This window comes from Delphinus delphis, chromosome 1 (genome assembly GCF_949987515.2).
Source record: "Delphinus delphis chromosome 1, mDelDel1.2, whole genome shotgun sequence".
Taxonomy (NCBI): Eukaryota; Metazoa; Chordata; class Mammalia; order Artiodactyla; family Delphinidae; genus Delphinus; species Delphinus delphis.
In genome coordinates, this window is record NC_082683.1 from 42,203,985 (window position 1) to 42,218,414 (window position 14,430).

A 14,430-nucleotide genomic window follows, 5' to 3' on the forward strand; every position below is an offset into this window, starting at 1 on the left:
AAAGTGAGGCAACTCAAAACTTTGCTGATGCTACAGCCTTTGTTTGCCAGTGGCCAAAATACCAAAATGTCTACTGTATTTGCAGATGAAAAACTGCTTGTAAGGCCTTTATTATTACTCCTACTCCTAAAGATGATAATATTCTGTGTGGTCAAGTATTTGGACTCATTCTGGACTTGGGTGTTTCGATGTTCTTGTTTTTTTTTTTAATAAATTTATTTATTTATTTATTTTTGGCTGCGTTGGGTCTTAGTTGCTGCACACAGGCTTTCTCTAGTTGCGGCGAGCAGGGACCACTCTTCATTGTGGTGTGCGGGCTTCTCGCTGTGGTGGCTTCCCTTGTTGCAGACCGCAGGCTCTAGGCACACGGGCTTCAGTAGTTGTGGCACATGGACTTAGTTGCTCTGTGGCATGTGGGATCTTCCCAGACTAGGGATCAAAACTGTGTCCCCTTCATTAGCAGGCATATTCTTTTTTTTTTTTTTTTTTTACAGTCAATCTCCAAGAATGGAATATAGGGCACAGCAATTCCACAGCTTAATTGATCATTGGCCCTTGTTTTCAGCCATCACCTAGCAGGACTGGAATAGAACTCTGGCTCCCAATTTCTAGCTCTGTGCTCATGCCTTATTTCTGTAGAATAAAATATGTTTCATATTCAGGCTTTTTCCATAGCTACATTAGCTAGAATTTAATCATACTCGTAAAACATATTTGCTATTAAGCTACATTAAAAGTTAATATTTTTATTTTAATAAACATGGCTTACAGATACTTTTATAACAATAATGTGTGCATTTTAAGAAGAAGGAATGGAAAAATTATAAGAAAAAATGCCCTCAGAACTATGTCTTGTATTTTGTTTTCTAAACACTGATTAAATAGTATGTAGTGGTGATATTAACTTATAAATAATAGTGATAGAAGGGAAATCACACCATCATTGTTGTTTGGATCACTTCCTTGTGTTCAGGCCATTTTCTTTTTTTTTTTTTTTATCTTTATTGGAGTATAATTGCTTTACAATGGTATGTTAGTTTCAGCTTCACAACAAAATGAATCAGTTATATATATACATATGTTCCCATATCTCTTCCCACTTGCGTCTCCCTCCCTCCCACCCTCCCTATCCCACCCCTCCAGGCGGTCACAAAGCACCGAGCTGATCTCCCTGTGCTATGCGGCTGCTTCCCACTAGCTATCTACCTTACGTTTGGTAGTGTATATATGTCCATGCCTCTCTCTCGCTTTGTCACCGTTTACCCTTCCCCCTCCCCATAGCCTCAAGTCCATTCTCTAGTAAGTCTGTGTCTTTATTCCTGTTTCACCCCTAGGTTTTTCATGACATTTTTTTCCCTTAAATTCCATATATATGTGTTAGCATACGGTATTTGTCTCTCTCTTTCTGACTTACTTCACTCTGTATGACAGACTCTAGGTCTATCCACCTCATTACAAATAGCTCAATTTCGTTTCTTTTTATGGCTGAGTAATATTCCATTGTATATATGTGCCACATCTTCTTTATCCATTCATCCGATGATGGACACTTAGGTTGTTTCCATCTCTGGGCTATTGTAAATAGAGCTGCAATGAACATTTTGGTACATGACTCTTTTTGAATTGTGGTTTTCTCAGGGTATATGCCCAGTAGTGGGATTGCTGGGTCATATGGTAGTTCTATTTGTAGTTTTTTAAGGAACCTCCATACTGTTCTCCACAGTGGCTGTATCAATTTACATTCCCACCAACAGTGTAAGAGGGTTCCCTTTTCTCCACACCATCTCCACCATTTATTGTTTCTAGATTTTTTGATGATGGCCATTCTGACTGGTGTGAGATGATATCTCATTGTAGTTTTGATTTGCATTTCTCTAATGATTAGTGATGTTGAGCATTCTTTCATGTGTTTGTTGGCACTCTGTATATCTTCTTTGGAGAAATGTCTATTTAGGTCTTCTGCCCATTTTTGGATTGGGTTGTTTGTTTTTTTGTTACTAAGCTGCATGAGCTAGCAGGCATATTCTTAACCACTGCACCACCAGGGAAGTCCCATTCTTGTTTTCTTAATTTAATCTTTTCAAAGCCATGTTGAGACTAAAAATAATTTTTTCTGCCTTTCTTTTCAACCATTTCTAGATAAGGAATTCAAAAAACCCCAAACTGGTTTTGTTTGTAATATTAAATACAGAATTGATCTTTCCAGGGTCAGAGATTATTAATATTTTTGCTATATACTTTTATAGATTATTTTCTTATCAAACTAGTTAACAAGTATTTTTATGTTTGTAAGCAAACATGTTTTCACAGCATACCTTGTGTATATGTAAATATAAATATTTAATTCTCACTGTTCATTTTTAACTGACAAAGACAAAAAAGTGAAAACTATAGAAACTGTGATAGAACTTTACTTGTTATTCTGGTCCTGGTGGTACCTACCTTTGGCCAGTCACCTACTACTCAAGAAACCTCCCCAGTAGAGTATAACAGGATGAGAATCTGAAATCACTTTCAATATCCCATTCTAGATATTTACTGTTGTATCAAGTAGTAAGTGTAAAACTTTTATTTGACAATTTAACTGTGGATGGCTTATTATTTTGTTTTTAATTCTACAGATTGTATTTAGGCAATTCAAAAGTATGTTCCTGATTTGAGATACTAAGTGGTATTGCACACTGTCACTTTACTGAACATGTACAACAGTCCCATGACATTTATAAAGTGTACCCTTGTATGGCTTCGGGTTCTGGAACTAAAATTGATCTCTTATCACACATACAAACAATTTATTTGTGTATCTATCCCCACTGCTAAATTATGAGCTCATTAAAAGTAGGGCTTATCTCTTTTTAGTGTTTCTATCCCCAGGACTTAGCACAATGCATAGCACATAGTAGATGTGTAATAACCATTTGAGAATACAGAATTAGTCCAATTAGTTCTACCTTCAAAGTTTATCTCAAGATATTCTCTTCTATCTCATCTGTTGCTACTCTAATTCATCATTTCATCTTGCCTACATTACTGCAAGTCTTATAAATATCTCCCTGCTTTATTTCCCTTGTCCTTGAACAATTTATTCTCTATACAACATCCAGAGTAATATTTTGAAACATAAATCAGATTATCGCAATCACCTTCTCAAAAACTTTCAGTGTCTTTCCATTGTGCTGAAATTAATTCCCAACTCCTTACCATATCCTTTACAGCTTTATATGAAGCAACTATTACTGCCTACCTCATTGACTTCATTTCAAACCACCTTCCTGTAGCTTAGTATGTTCCAGCTACTCTGGCTATTCTGCTTCTCAAATATATCACACTTATTTCTGCCTCAGGCCTCTGTGTTGTTCCCTCTGCTTTTAATGATCTGCTTCTAGAGTTTTGCATGGCTGGCTTCTAAATATTATTCTGATTTCATTTCAAATGTCACTTCTTTAGTGGGACCTTAGCTAATCTTCATGCAGATTAGGACCACAGAAGAAAATTAAAAAAACATGTTGTGTGGTATTGGGTTGGAATTAGAGGTATCCATATGTATGTATATGTATTGTGTGTTTGTGTGGATATTTATTTATTTACACTGATACCTCTAATACTATTATTAGTATTAGCATATTCATACTATATATATTCATACTGTATATGTTAATACTGATACCTCTTTCCAAGCACAGCAAGCACAGTTAACACCCAGATATTGGTTTCTAAAAACTATTCCTCACTCAATGGAAACAACATTCCTTGAAGAAGTGGCTAATTCTAGGGCTGGGGCAAGGAAAGTAAAAACTGAACCTGGAACATTTTCTTGTGCCTAAAGTAATGAAGTACTCTTAAATTGATGGGACCAGGACAAATGGATACCTGAGCCAACTTGTAGGGGCTCCCGCTGGTCAAATTCGGGAAAATTTGAAATCAAAATGAATACTAATAGGCTATAACATATTGAATAAAAAAGAATTCATGAGTTCATACTGATAACTTTTTAAAAATTTAAAGGAGATCATGACAGAAAGCCAAGTAATAAATGCAGAAAGAATGATAAACTTAGGACATCACCATTTTGCAAACTTTTTAGCAATAATTGATTTATGCAACAAGTCAATTACACTAAAACATTAGGTTTAAGATCGTTGAGAACATGAGATTCGCAGTCTCAAAGAATCACTCACAGATTATGTATAAAAAGGGAAGAAGTACTTTTACAATGAAAAAAATCTAAAAATGAGCAAACCAAGTGATCAAAATTACATCACCCCAAATGGGACCAATTGACATTGTTTGCCTCCAGATAGGTTTGTACAGAGGAGGACACAGCAATTCCTATATAGTATTCTTGATGCCCTTCCAAAATAATCTGAGTGTAATCATGAGAAGACAATAAAATAAATCCAAATTAAAGGATAGTCTATAATACAATTGGTCTGGATTCTTCAAGAATGGCAATGTCGTGAAAGACTAGTGAAAGGCTAGGGAATTGTTCTTTATTAAATAAGAATAAAGAAACATGTCAACTAACGTGATACCTGATTGGATCCTGGATCTCCCTCCCTCTCTCTCTCTCTCTCTCTCTCTCACACACACACACACACACACACACACACGCACATCACACACACATAAACAGAGCTATAAAGAATATTATCAGGACAGTTGGGGAAATTTGAATATAAACTATAATAATGTTGTATCAATGTTAAATTTCATGTGTGATAATTTTATTGTGATAATGTAAGAGAATATCCTCATGCTTAAAAGTCACGTGTTGAAGTATTTAGGAATGCTGTATTTCTCACATCTATAACATAATTGTTTAGTTTACCATCTTGAACTAGAAGCCCCAGTTGGTAGCTGATAATAAAAGGATAAAACAATAGTTTTAATAAGATTGGCTTAGAAGTGATATGCAAGATGGACTGCAGGGAAATCGTTTAAGAACTTGCTCCAGTATAATAGAAGCAATCTGAGCTGAATCTTGATCTATGACCAGTGTTTTACTTGGCAGTGAAGTAGGAGAAGAGCAACACAGGCAGAAGAGTCAACATTACGCAGCAAAGGGAACAGGAAGCTTGTTTGAAGATTAAGTTGTAGTCTAATGTGGCATGAGCCGGAGTATGGTAAGGGAGAGAATGATGGGAGATAAGACTGGAAAAATAGATTGCAGCCACACTGTGGAGAGCTTTGAATGCTAAGATTATATAGGCAATAAGTGACATAAAATATTTTTTAAAAAAGAAAGATGTTTTGGAATGAAAACAATAGAAGAGTATTGAAATGTTTTTCTATACCCAAAGTCAAAATTGAAATTTTTAAAATTCAAGATATAGAAAGTTTTCATTTTAAAGGATAAATACTATTTCCCTTTCACTTTTCCTAAATTTAGATTGTCATAAATGACATTGTGTGCTTTAACAAAACAAAGTGACGAAGAAAATCCCAGGAAACCAATATTCTTACGGAGATCTAAACTTGCCCGCTGGTTTATGTCTCCTCAGATAGGTATATCAAGTATTAAAATATTTTGTTCTTTTCCTGGAAACTGCTAAAGATGTATTTTTAAGTGTTAAGTCTGATTATTTTTGTAACTCCTGCATTTTTAGAATTATGCTTCATTTGCAGGGTTTCTAATTTCCGAGGGAAAATAATTATTGTTTTAGATTCTTATTTTTTAGCTCTTCTATTCAAAAACACAAAAGGGTCTTTGTTTCAGTTTTGGCAACACTATTCTTATTAGGATTTTACCAACATGCTTCTCTCTTTGCTGGTGTTATTCTTACACACACACATACAAAAGCTAGACCAACAAAATTGAAAGTGGCATTTAACTTACTAAATTAAGCAAACGAGATTTTGAAACGTAACAAAACAAATTTTTTCATAGAAATCAAACAAAATAGTAGCATACGCAGTTGCATTGAAAATAAGTTGTGGGCTTCCCTGGCGGCGCAGTGGTTAAGAATCCGCATGCCAATGCAGGGGACACGGGTTCGAGCCCTGGTCCGGGAAGATCCCACATGCCGCGGAGCAACTAAGCTTGTGCGCCACAACTACTGAGCCTGTGTTCTGGAGCCCACGAGCCACAACTACTGAGCCCGTGTGCCACAACTACTGAAGCCCACATGCCTAGAGCCCATGTTCCACAACAAGAGAAGCCACTGCAATGAGAAGCCTACGCACCACAACAAAGTGTAGGCCCCGCTCGCCGCAACCAGAGAAAAGCCTGCGCGCAGCAACAAAGACCCAACGCAGCCAAAAATAACATAATTTTTTTAAAAAAGAGAAGAAAATAAGTTGTATGCTTTCCTGGATGATGAAAAGAGGAACTGATAAAATAAGTGATAGGAAGAACAACAAGTTGGAATCTTCACTAACTTGCAGTCTTCCAAACAGTGGAGTACCTAAATTTTTTAATTTCCAAGTCCTGTTGGAATTATATTCTTCATATTTGATATGTGTCTTATACATTGATATTCTATAGGATTGTATACAAAAAAAGAGTGGTGTATACAGTACTTGACTTAGCATTTTAAATGGTAATTTTGAGTACATTCAATTTTTGGCTTAGGCTTAACCTTAAATACAATTATTCCTTCTCCACATCTACCATTAAGATAGGATTCAATTGTACATTTACCTCTTTCTTCCTAAAAGAGTTTCATTTGTTAATTTTTTGTGTGAAACATTTATTTCCTGAGACATTTATTTTCTAAGAGAAATGTCAGTTTTTCTTTATTAAAGTAACAGTGATACTGTTTAAAGTGTTTACCTATTGGAACTAGAAATGTATTATTACTTTTCAGATGCTTGTTGGGTTGAATTTGACATTACTTTGGCAGGATGTAGATGCTATCTTCACTCTCAGAAATATGAATAATAATGAACAAAAGAATGTTTGTTAAAATAATACTCATCTTAAATAATACAAATCAAAATGCTTCCATATGAAAGAGTATGAGACATGATAGCAATACCTGAAATACTTAGAAGTAATATTTATAATGATTGTGCCCAAGCAAATAAACTTCTGCAAAAGAAAGCACCATTATTGTTGTTGTTATTGTTGTCATCAAGGGGGAAAGGTACAACCTAACATTTTATATTCACCAGGATTATCATTATACAAAATCATAGCATATAAAGCCTTGAAAAGATTGGGAAGAAAAGGAAAATGCTTGCTGAATTAGGATTTAGAGATCGTTTTTATTTCTAAAAACATTTTAGAGTTTAATTAGAAATAACCATTATTAACATTCTATTTATAAGGCAAGTTAAAGATCAATCTTTATTTTGCCATGTTAAAGACAGAAAATATTTTAAAACTTTTAAGAATACTGAAAATAACAGAAAGTAAAATCTTAAAAATATTCTTTTAAAAAACACTTCAATCAATTCTTTTAATCAAAGAAACTGTCGATCTTTCAGGGTGGGAAGAAAACAAAGGATTGAGATGAAAGCACTCTTTGATTTGTCCAAAAAGGATTTAGGCATTTAAAAATTCCATATGCTACTATAACCTTTTGATTTATTTAGTCTTATGTTTCTAGTTTCATAGTTCAAACTTCCATAGCTGGTCTTCGTAAGAGGTGTGTGTCTACATTAACAGAAGAAAGGAACATGTGTTAAAGAACTGCCACATTAATTTTCCATTTTGAATACTTTTTAAGAAGGCTGATAACGGTTATTTTCTTTAACCAACAACTTTTGAGAGAAATTTTGCGATTTTTCATTTTTCAAAAGGTTAAAATAGTGTCTTGGATACAAAGTTTGGATGATGTAGTCAACAGTATCAACTTTTCAGAATCTTAGGCAAAAACCTGCTGCTGGGATTCAGGTTTGAAGGGGACAACAGTGACAATCTCAAACATGGAGAGGAATCAGCTACTGTTGAATTATCCTAAGATATTTATTGACCCAGAAAGTCAATCACTGTCCTCAGTCACAAAGACTGAAGAAGATGCCCTTTTCATTTTGACATTCTCATTTGCCTCAGGTGAGAACTTTCAGGATTATCCCTGCTGTGTATGGGGAGGTGAAGAGGGCAGACATTTGGCAGGAGGTTGTGAGATGGCAGAGACATGGATTATAGTGGTATGGTACTGCAGTGAGGACCTTTCTGGGGAGGGAGACAGAAAATCCCCCTTCTCAAAGGAGGAGAAATGCCAGTACAGTAAATGTGTTTCTATGTGACTGCCAAGCCCTTTGCCCCTTCTTTGAAATCTCACCCAGCTTCAGCCCTTTCTTTAGGGGTTTGTTGGCAATGGCTGTATTAGGTGACCCCTCCTCAGCATCCTTTTGACTACAGCAGAACAGATCAGAGTTCACACCTGGTCCAAGTTGAGTCAAATTCTTTTTCTCATAGAAATTTCAAATTGGTATTCAAAGGTGATAGGATTCAACTGGGGAAACCTGAGGTTATCTGAATGTACTCCCAAATTAGAGGGTTGCTGGGCTTTTTCAGAATGTCTGTGTGAGGATGAGGGCAGGTCAGGGCCACGTAAGGCCAGGCATTCTGAATTTGAATTCCACCTCTGCCATATACCCGATGCATAACGTTGGGCACAGTAAGTTTCCAGATAAAGAAATATGCAGTGAAGGGTGCTTACCTTACAGCACTGATGTGAGGATTAAATGAGATAAATGATGTGAAATCAATGTAGTTGGTCATGGGCAATGTTTTAGTAATGAAATTGAATAAAATATAAAATATCAGGCTATATAACACGTAGTAAGGGTTAGTATTATTTTATGAAATTTTGTTTCAGATATATATGTATATAAATGTGTGTGTGAACTAAATCATGCTGTAAAGTGTATTTCTTACTATAGGTTGTAGTATTTTTTTCCTTACGTTTAAAACTGGTGCTGCTTAACATATTGTCCAGAGACATTTACATTAGAATCATCTGGATGCCTGTTAAAAATGCAGACTCTTCAACTCCACTGCCCAGAATCAGAATTTCTGAGGATACAGTTCAGGAATCTACATTTCAGCTACTTCTCCAGATAAGTCTCACACACACTGAAACTTGAGAACCAGTGCTTTAAACCTACAGAAGGTACTCAAATGTTAGCTATTATTATACACTTAAACTCATTTCTGCCTTCAAACGCAACTGTACTAGGAGCTCCATGAGGGACATAGAGGAGGGGGCAGTTAATCTATTTTGAATAATGTAGCATCTATCAACATAGTGCTCTGGTATTTTGGTTGGTCTGATATGTTTTGCTGCATTTGACTTCTTCTTTACAAAAGACAACTAACTCTCAGGCTGGAATTCCCAACCACTATACTGTACTTCAGAGAGTTCACAGAGGTTCCCAAAGTATTGATTTCCCCAGTTCTCGAAAGTTGAATTAGGAGAAGTCTTCTATATTTACCCCAGTGTGTCATTTTGGGAAGAACTACCAAAGGCACAGGATGGTAAAAATTTTGTAATTAATGGTCAAATGTGGATTAGAATTCATGTACACTAGAGCCTGCTACTGAAAATGTGGTCCACAGACCAGAAGCGCTGGCATCGTCTGGAAGTTTGTTAGAAATGCAGAATTGCAGATCCATCCCAGACCTACATTAAGGTTTGAGAAGCACTGTCCTAAAGAAATCATGTAATCAGTTACCTAACTTTTGCCAACAACTTCACGCAAAGGTAACAATTTTCTGAAAAATAATTATTTAAAGTATACCCACTGCCCCATCAGCAAAAACACCGGTGTTTTGTAGGTACTGTTTGCTGACTGTAGAATCAAATGATCATTGTAGAGATGTTTGAAAATTCAAAAAGTATGAAAAATTTTCCACAATAAAAAATGCATTCATAGGGCTTCCCTGGTGGCGCAGTGGTTGAGAGTCTGCCTGACAATGCAGGGGACACGGGTTCATGCCCCGGTCCAGGAAGATCCCACATGCTGTCGAGCGGCTGGGCCCATGAGCCATGGCCGCTGAGCCTGTGCGTCCGGAGCCTGTGCTCCTCAACGGGAGAGACCACAACGGTGAGAGGCCCGCGTACCACAAAAAAAAAAAAAAAAGAAAAAAAAAATGCATTCATAATTCTCTTCCCTTTTCTTCTCTAAAACATAAAAATATACACATTTTACAAAATTGGGATCACACCATGTATAAAACATACATATCTTACTCTTTTCATTTAATTTATCATGAGTATTTTCAGCAGTGCTTTAAAAAAAAAATAGAGGGTACCTAGTTAATACTTCCTTAGTATTGTAAATAACGGAAAATGATGAAGGTAGGCAGGCCATAAATGTGACATCCAATTCTAAAATGTCAGAGTTTAAAAGGGCCTTAAATATTACTTTGTTTAAACTTTTTAGTTATATTTGGAGAAATTTAAGCCCATGACTCATGGGCTAAAAGTGACTCATCAAAGATAATTGCTTAGGTAAACAAATTTATTGATTGAATATCATTATGTTTCAGGACCTGTGGCAAAGTGACTAATTGTTCAGTTTGCCTGGACGTGTGGGGTTCCGCAGACATGGGGCTTTCAGTGCTAAAACTGGAGCAGTCCCAGGGAAACCTAGAATGTTGGACGCCTTATTGCTAGGCATTAGAGACAGAACAATTTATGAGATCTGGCCTCCGCTCTCAAGTCAGAAAGACACCTTTGTGAACAGGTTACTACAATATGGTGTGATAAGTAACAGAAGAGCATTCGGACTGTGAATGAGGCAAGACTACTGGGATCCTGAAACCTATAGGATAAGAAGGGAGTTGACAAGACAAAATCTAGAGTAGGAATAGGACAGTTCAGAAAACATTCTAGTCTGAAGGATCACTACAATAAAAGACACAGTAGTGAAAAACAATACCGAGAATTTATTGTACCAGGCACTATGCTATTTATCATCTCCTTTAATCTTCACAATCCCATAAGGTTAGATTTGTCAAAGGAATGATAAAGATGCCATTGGAGTGTTTTAAGCAGGAGAGTAATATAATTGTGTACTTTAAAGATAAAGGATCACTCTGGCAGTATATAAACTGCTTTTTTAAAAAAACTGCTACAGGAGAGGGGGAAGATGGCGGAAGAGTAAGACGTGGAGATCACCTTCCTCCCCACAGATACAACAGAAATACATCTACACGTGGAACAACTCCTACAGAACACCTACTGAACGCTGGCAGAAGACATCAGACCTCCCAAAAGGCAAGAAACTCCCCCACGTACCTGGGTAGGGCAAAAGAAAAAAGAATAAACAGAGACAAAAGGATAGGGACGTGACCTGAACCAGTGGGAGCGAGCTGTGAAGGACGAAAGGTTTCCACACACTAGGAAGCCTCTTCGCGGGAGGAGACTGCGGGTGTTGAAAGGGGAAAGCTTCGGAGCCGTGGAGGAGAGCACAGCAACAGGGATGCGGGGGTCAAAGCGGAGAGATTCCCGCACAGAGGATCGGTGCCGAACGGCACTCACCAGACCCAGAGGCTTGTCTGCTCACCCACTGGGGTTGGCGGGGCTGGGAGCTGAGGCTCGGGCTTCGGTCGGATCACAGGGAGAGGACAGGGGGTGTTGGGGTGAACACAGCCTGCAGGGGGCTAGTGCGCCACGGCCGGGAGTGAGTCTGGGGAAAAGTCTGGAGCTGCCGAAGAGGCAAGAGACGTTTTCTTCCCTCTTTGTTTCCTGGTGCGCGAGGAGAGGGGATTAAGAGTGCTGCTTAAAGGAGCTCCAGAGATGGGTGCGAGGCGCAGCTAACAGCACGGACCCCAGAGACGTGCATGAGACGCTAAGGCCGCTGCTGCCGCCACCAAGAAGCCTGTGTGCTAGCACAGTTCCCTATCCACACCTCCCTTCCGGGGAGCCTGCGCAGCCCGCCACTGCCAGGGTCCCGGGATCCAGGGACAACTTCCCTGGGAGAAGGCACGGCGCGCCTCAGGCTGGTGCAACATCCCGCTGGCCTCTGCTGACGCAGGCTCGCCCCTCATCCGCACCCCTCCCTCCCCTCCGGCCTGAGTGAGCCAGAGCCCCCGAAGCAGCTACTCCTTTAACCCCGTCCTATCTGAGCAAAAAACAGACGCCCTCCGGCGACCTACAGGCAGAGGCGGGGCCAAATCCAAAGTTGAGCCCTGGGAGAAAGAGAAAGGGAAATCTCTCCCAGCAGCCTCAGAAGCAGCGGATTAAAGCTCCATAATCAGCTTGATGTACCCTCAACTTGATGTACCCTGCATCTGTGGAATACATGAATAGACAACGAATCATCCCAAATTGAGGAGGTGGACTTTGAGAGCAAGATTTATTATTTTTCCCCTTTTCCTCTTTTTGTGAGTGTGTATGTGTATGCTTCTGTGTGAGATTTTGTCTGTAGGGCTTTGCTTTCACCATTTGTCCTAGAGTTCTATCCGTCTGGTTTTTGTTTTTTTTCTTTAAAAAAATTTTTTTTTCTTAATAATTATTTTTTACTTTAATAACTTTATTTTATTTGATCTTACTTTATTTTATTTTATCCTCTTCCTTCCTTCCTTCCTTTCTTCCTTCCTTTCTTCCTTCCTTCCTTCCTTCCTTCCTTTCTTTTCTTTCTTTCTTTCTTTCTTTCTTTCTTTCTTTCTTTCTTTCTTTCTTTCTTTCTTTCTTTCTTTCTTTCTTTCTTTCTTTCTACTTCTTCTCCCTTTTATTCTCAGCCATGTGGATAAAAGGCTCTTGGTGCTGCAGCCAGGAGTCAGTGCTGTACCTCTGACGTGGGAGAGCCAACTTCAGGACACTGGTCCACAAGAGACCTCCTAACTCCACATAATATCAAATGGCGAAAATCTCCCAGAGATCTCCATCTCAACACCAGCACCCAGCTCCACTCAACGCCCAGCAAGCTACAGTGCTGGACACGCTATGCCAACAACTAGCAAGACAGGAACACAACCCCACCCATTAGCAGAGAGGCTGCCTAAAATCATAGTAAGTCCACAGACACCCCAAAACACACCACCAGACGTGGACCTGCCCACCAGAAAGACAAGATCCAACCTCATCCACCAGAACACAGGCACTAGTCCCCTCCATCAGGAAGCCTACACAACCCATTGAACCAACCTTAGCCACTGGGGACACACACCAAAAACAATGGGAACTATGAACCTGCAGCCTGCAAAAAGGAGACCCCAAACACAGTAAGATAAGCAAAATGAGAAGACAGAAAAACACACAGCAGATGAAGGAGCAAAATAAAAACTCACCAGACCTAACAAATGAAGAGGAAATAGGCAGTCTACCTGAAAAAGAATTTAGAATAATGATAGTAAAGATGATCCAAAATCTTGGAAATAGAATAGACAAAATGCAAGAAACATTTAACAAGGACCTAGAAGAACTAAAGATGAAACAAGCAACGATGAACAACACAATAAATGAAATTAAGAATACTCTAGATGGGATCAATAGCAGAATAACTGAGGCAGAAGAACGGATAAGTGATCTGGAATATAAAACAGTGGAAATAACTACTGCAGAGCAGAATAAAGAAAAAAGAATGAAGAGAACTGAGGACAGTCTCAGAGACCTCTGGAACAACGTTAAATACACCAACATTCGAATTATAGGGGTCCGAGAAGAAGAAGAGAAAAAGAAAGGGACTGAGAAAATATTTGAAGAGAATATAGTTGAAAACTTCCCTAATATGGGAAAGGAAATAGTTAATCAAGTTCAGAAAGCACAGAGAGTCCCATACAAGATAAATCCAAGGAGAAACACACCAGGACACATATTAATCAAACTGTCAAAAATTAAATACAGGGCTTCCCTGGTGGCCAAGTGGTTGAGAGTCTGCCTGACAATGCAGGGGACATGGGTTTGTGCCCTGGTCTGGGAAGATCCCACATGCCGCAGAGTGGCTGAGCCTGTGAACCATGGCCACTGAGCCTGTGCGTCTGGAGCCTGTGCTCCGCAACAGGAGAGGCCACAACAGTGAGAGGCCTGCGTATCGCAAAAAAAAAAAAAATAAATAAATAAATACAAAGAAAACATATTAAAAGCAACAAGGGAAAAACTACAAATAACACACAAGGGAATCCCCATAAGGTTAACAGCTGATCTTTCAGCAGAAACTCTGCAAGCCAGAAGGGCCTGACAGGACATAGTTAAGGTGATGAAGGAGAAAAACCAAGATTACTCTACCCAGGATATCATTCAAATTTGATGGAGAAATTAAACACTTTACAGACAAGCAAAAGCTGAGAGAGTTCAGCACCACCAAACCAGCTTTACAACAAATGCTAAAGGAACTTCTCTAGGCAAGAAACACAAGAGAATGAAAAGACCTACAATAACAAACCCAAAACAATTAAGAAAATGGGAATAGGAACATACATATCAATAACTACCTTAAATGTAAATGGATTAAATGATCCCACCAAAAGACAAAGACTGGCTGAATGGATACAAAAACAAGACCCATATATATGCTGTCTACAAGAGACCCACT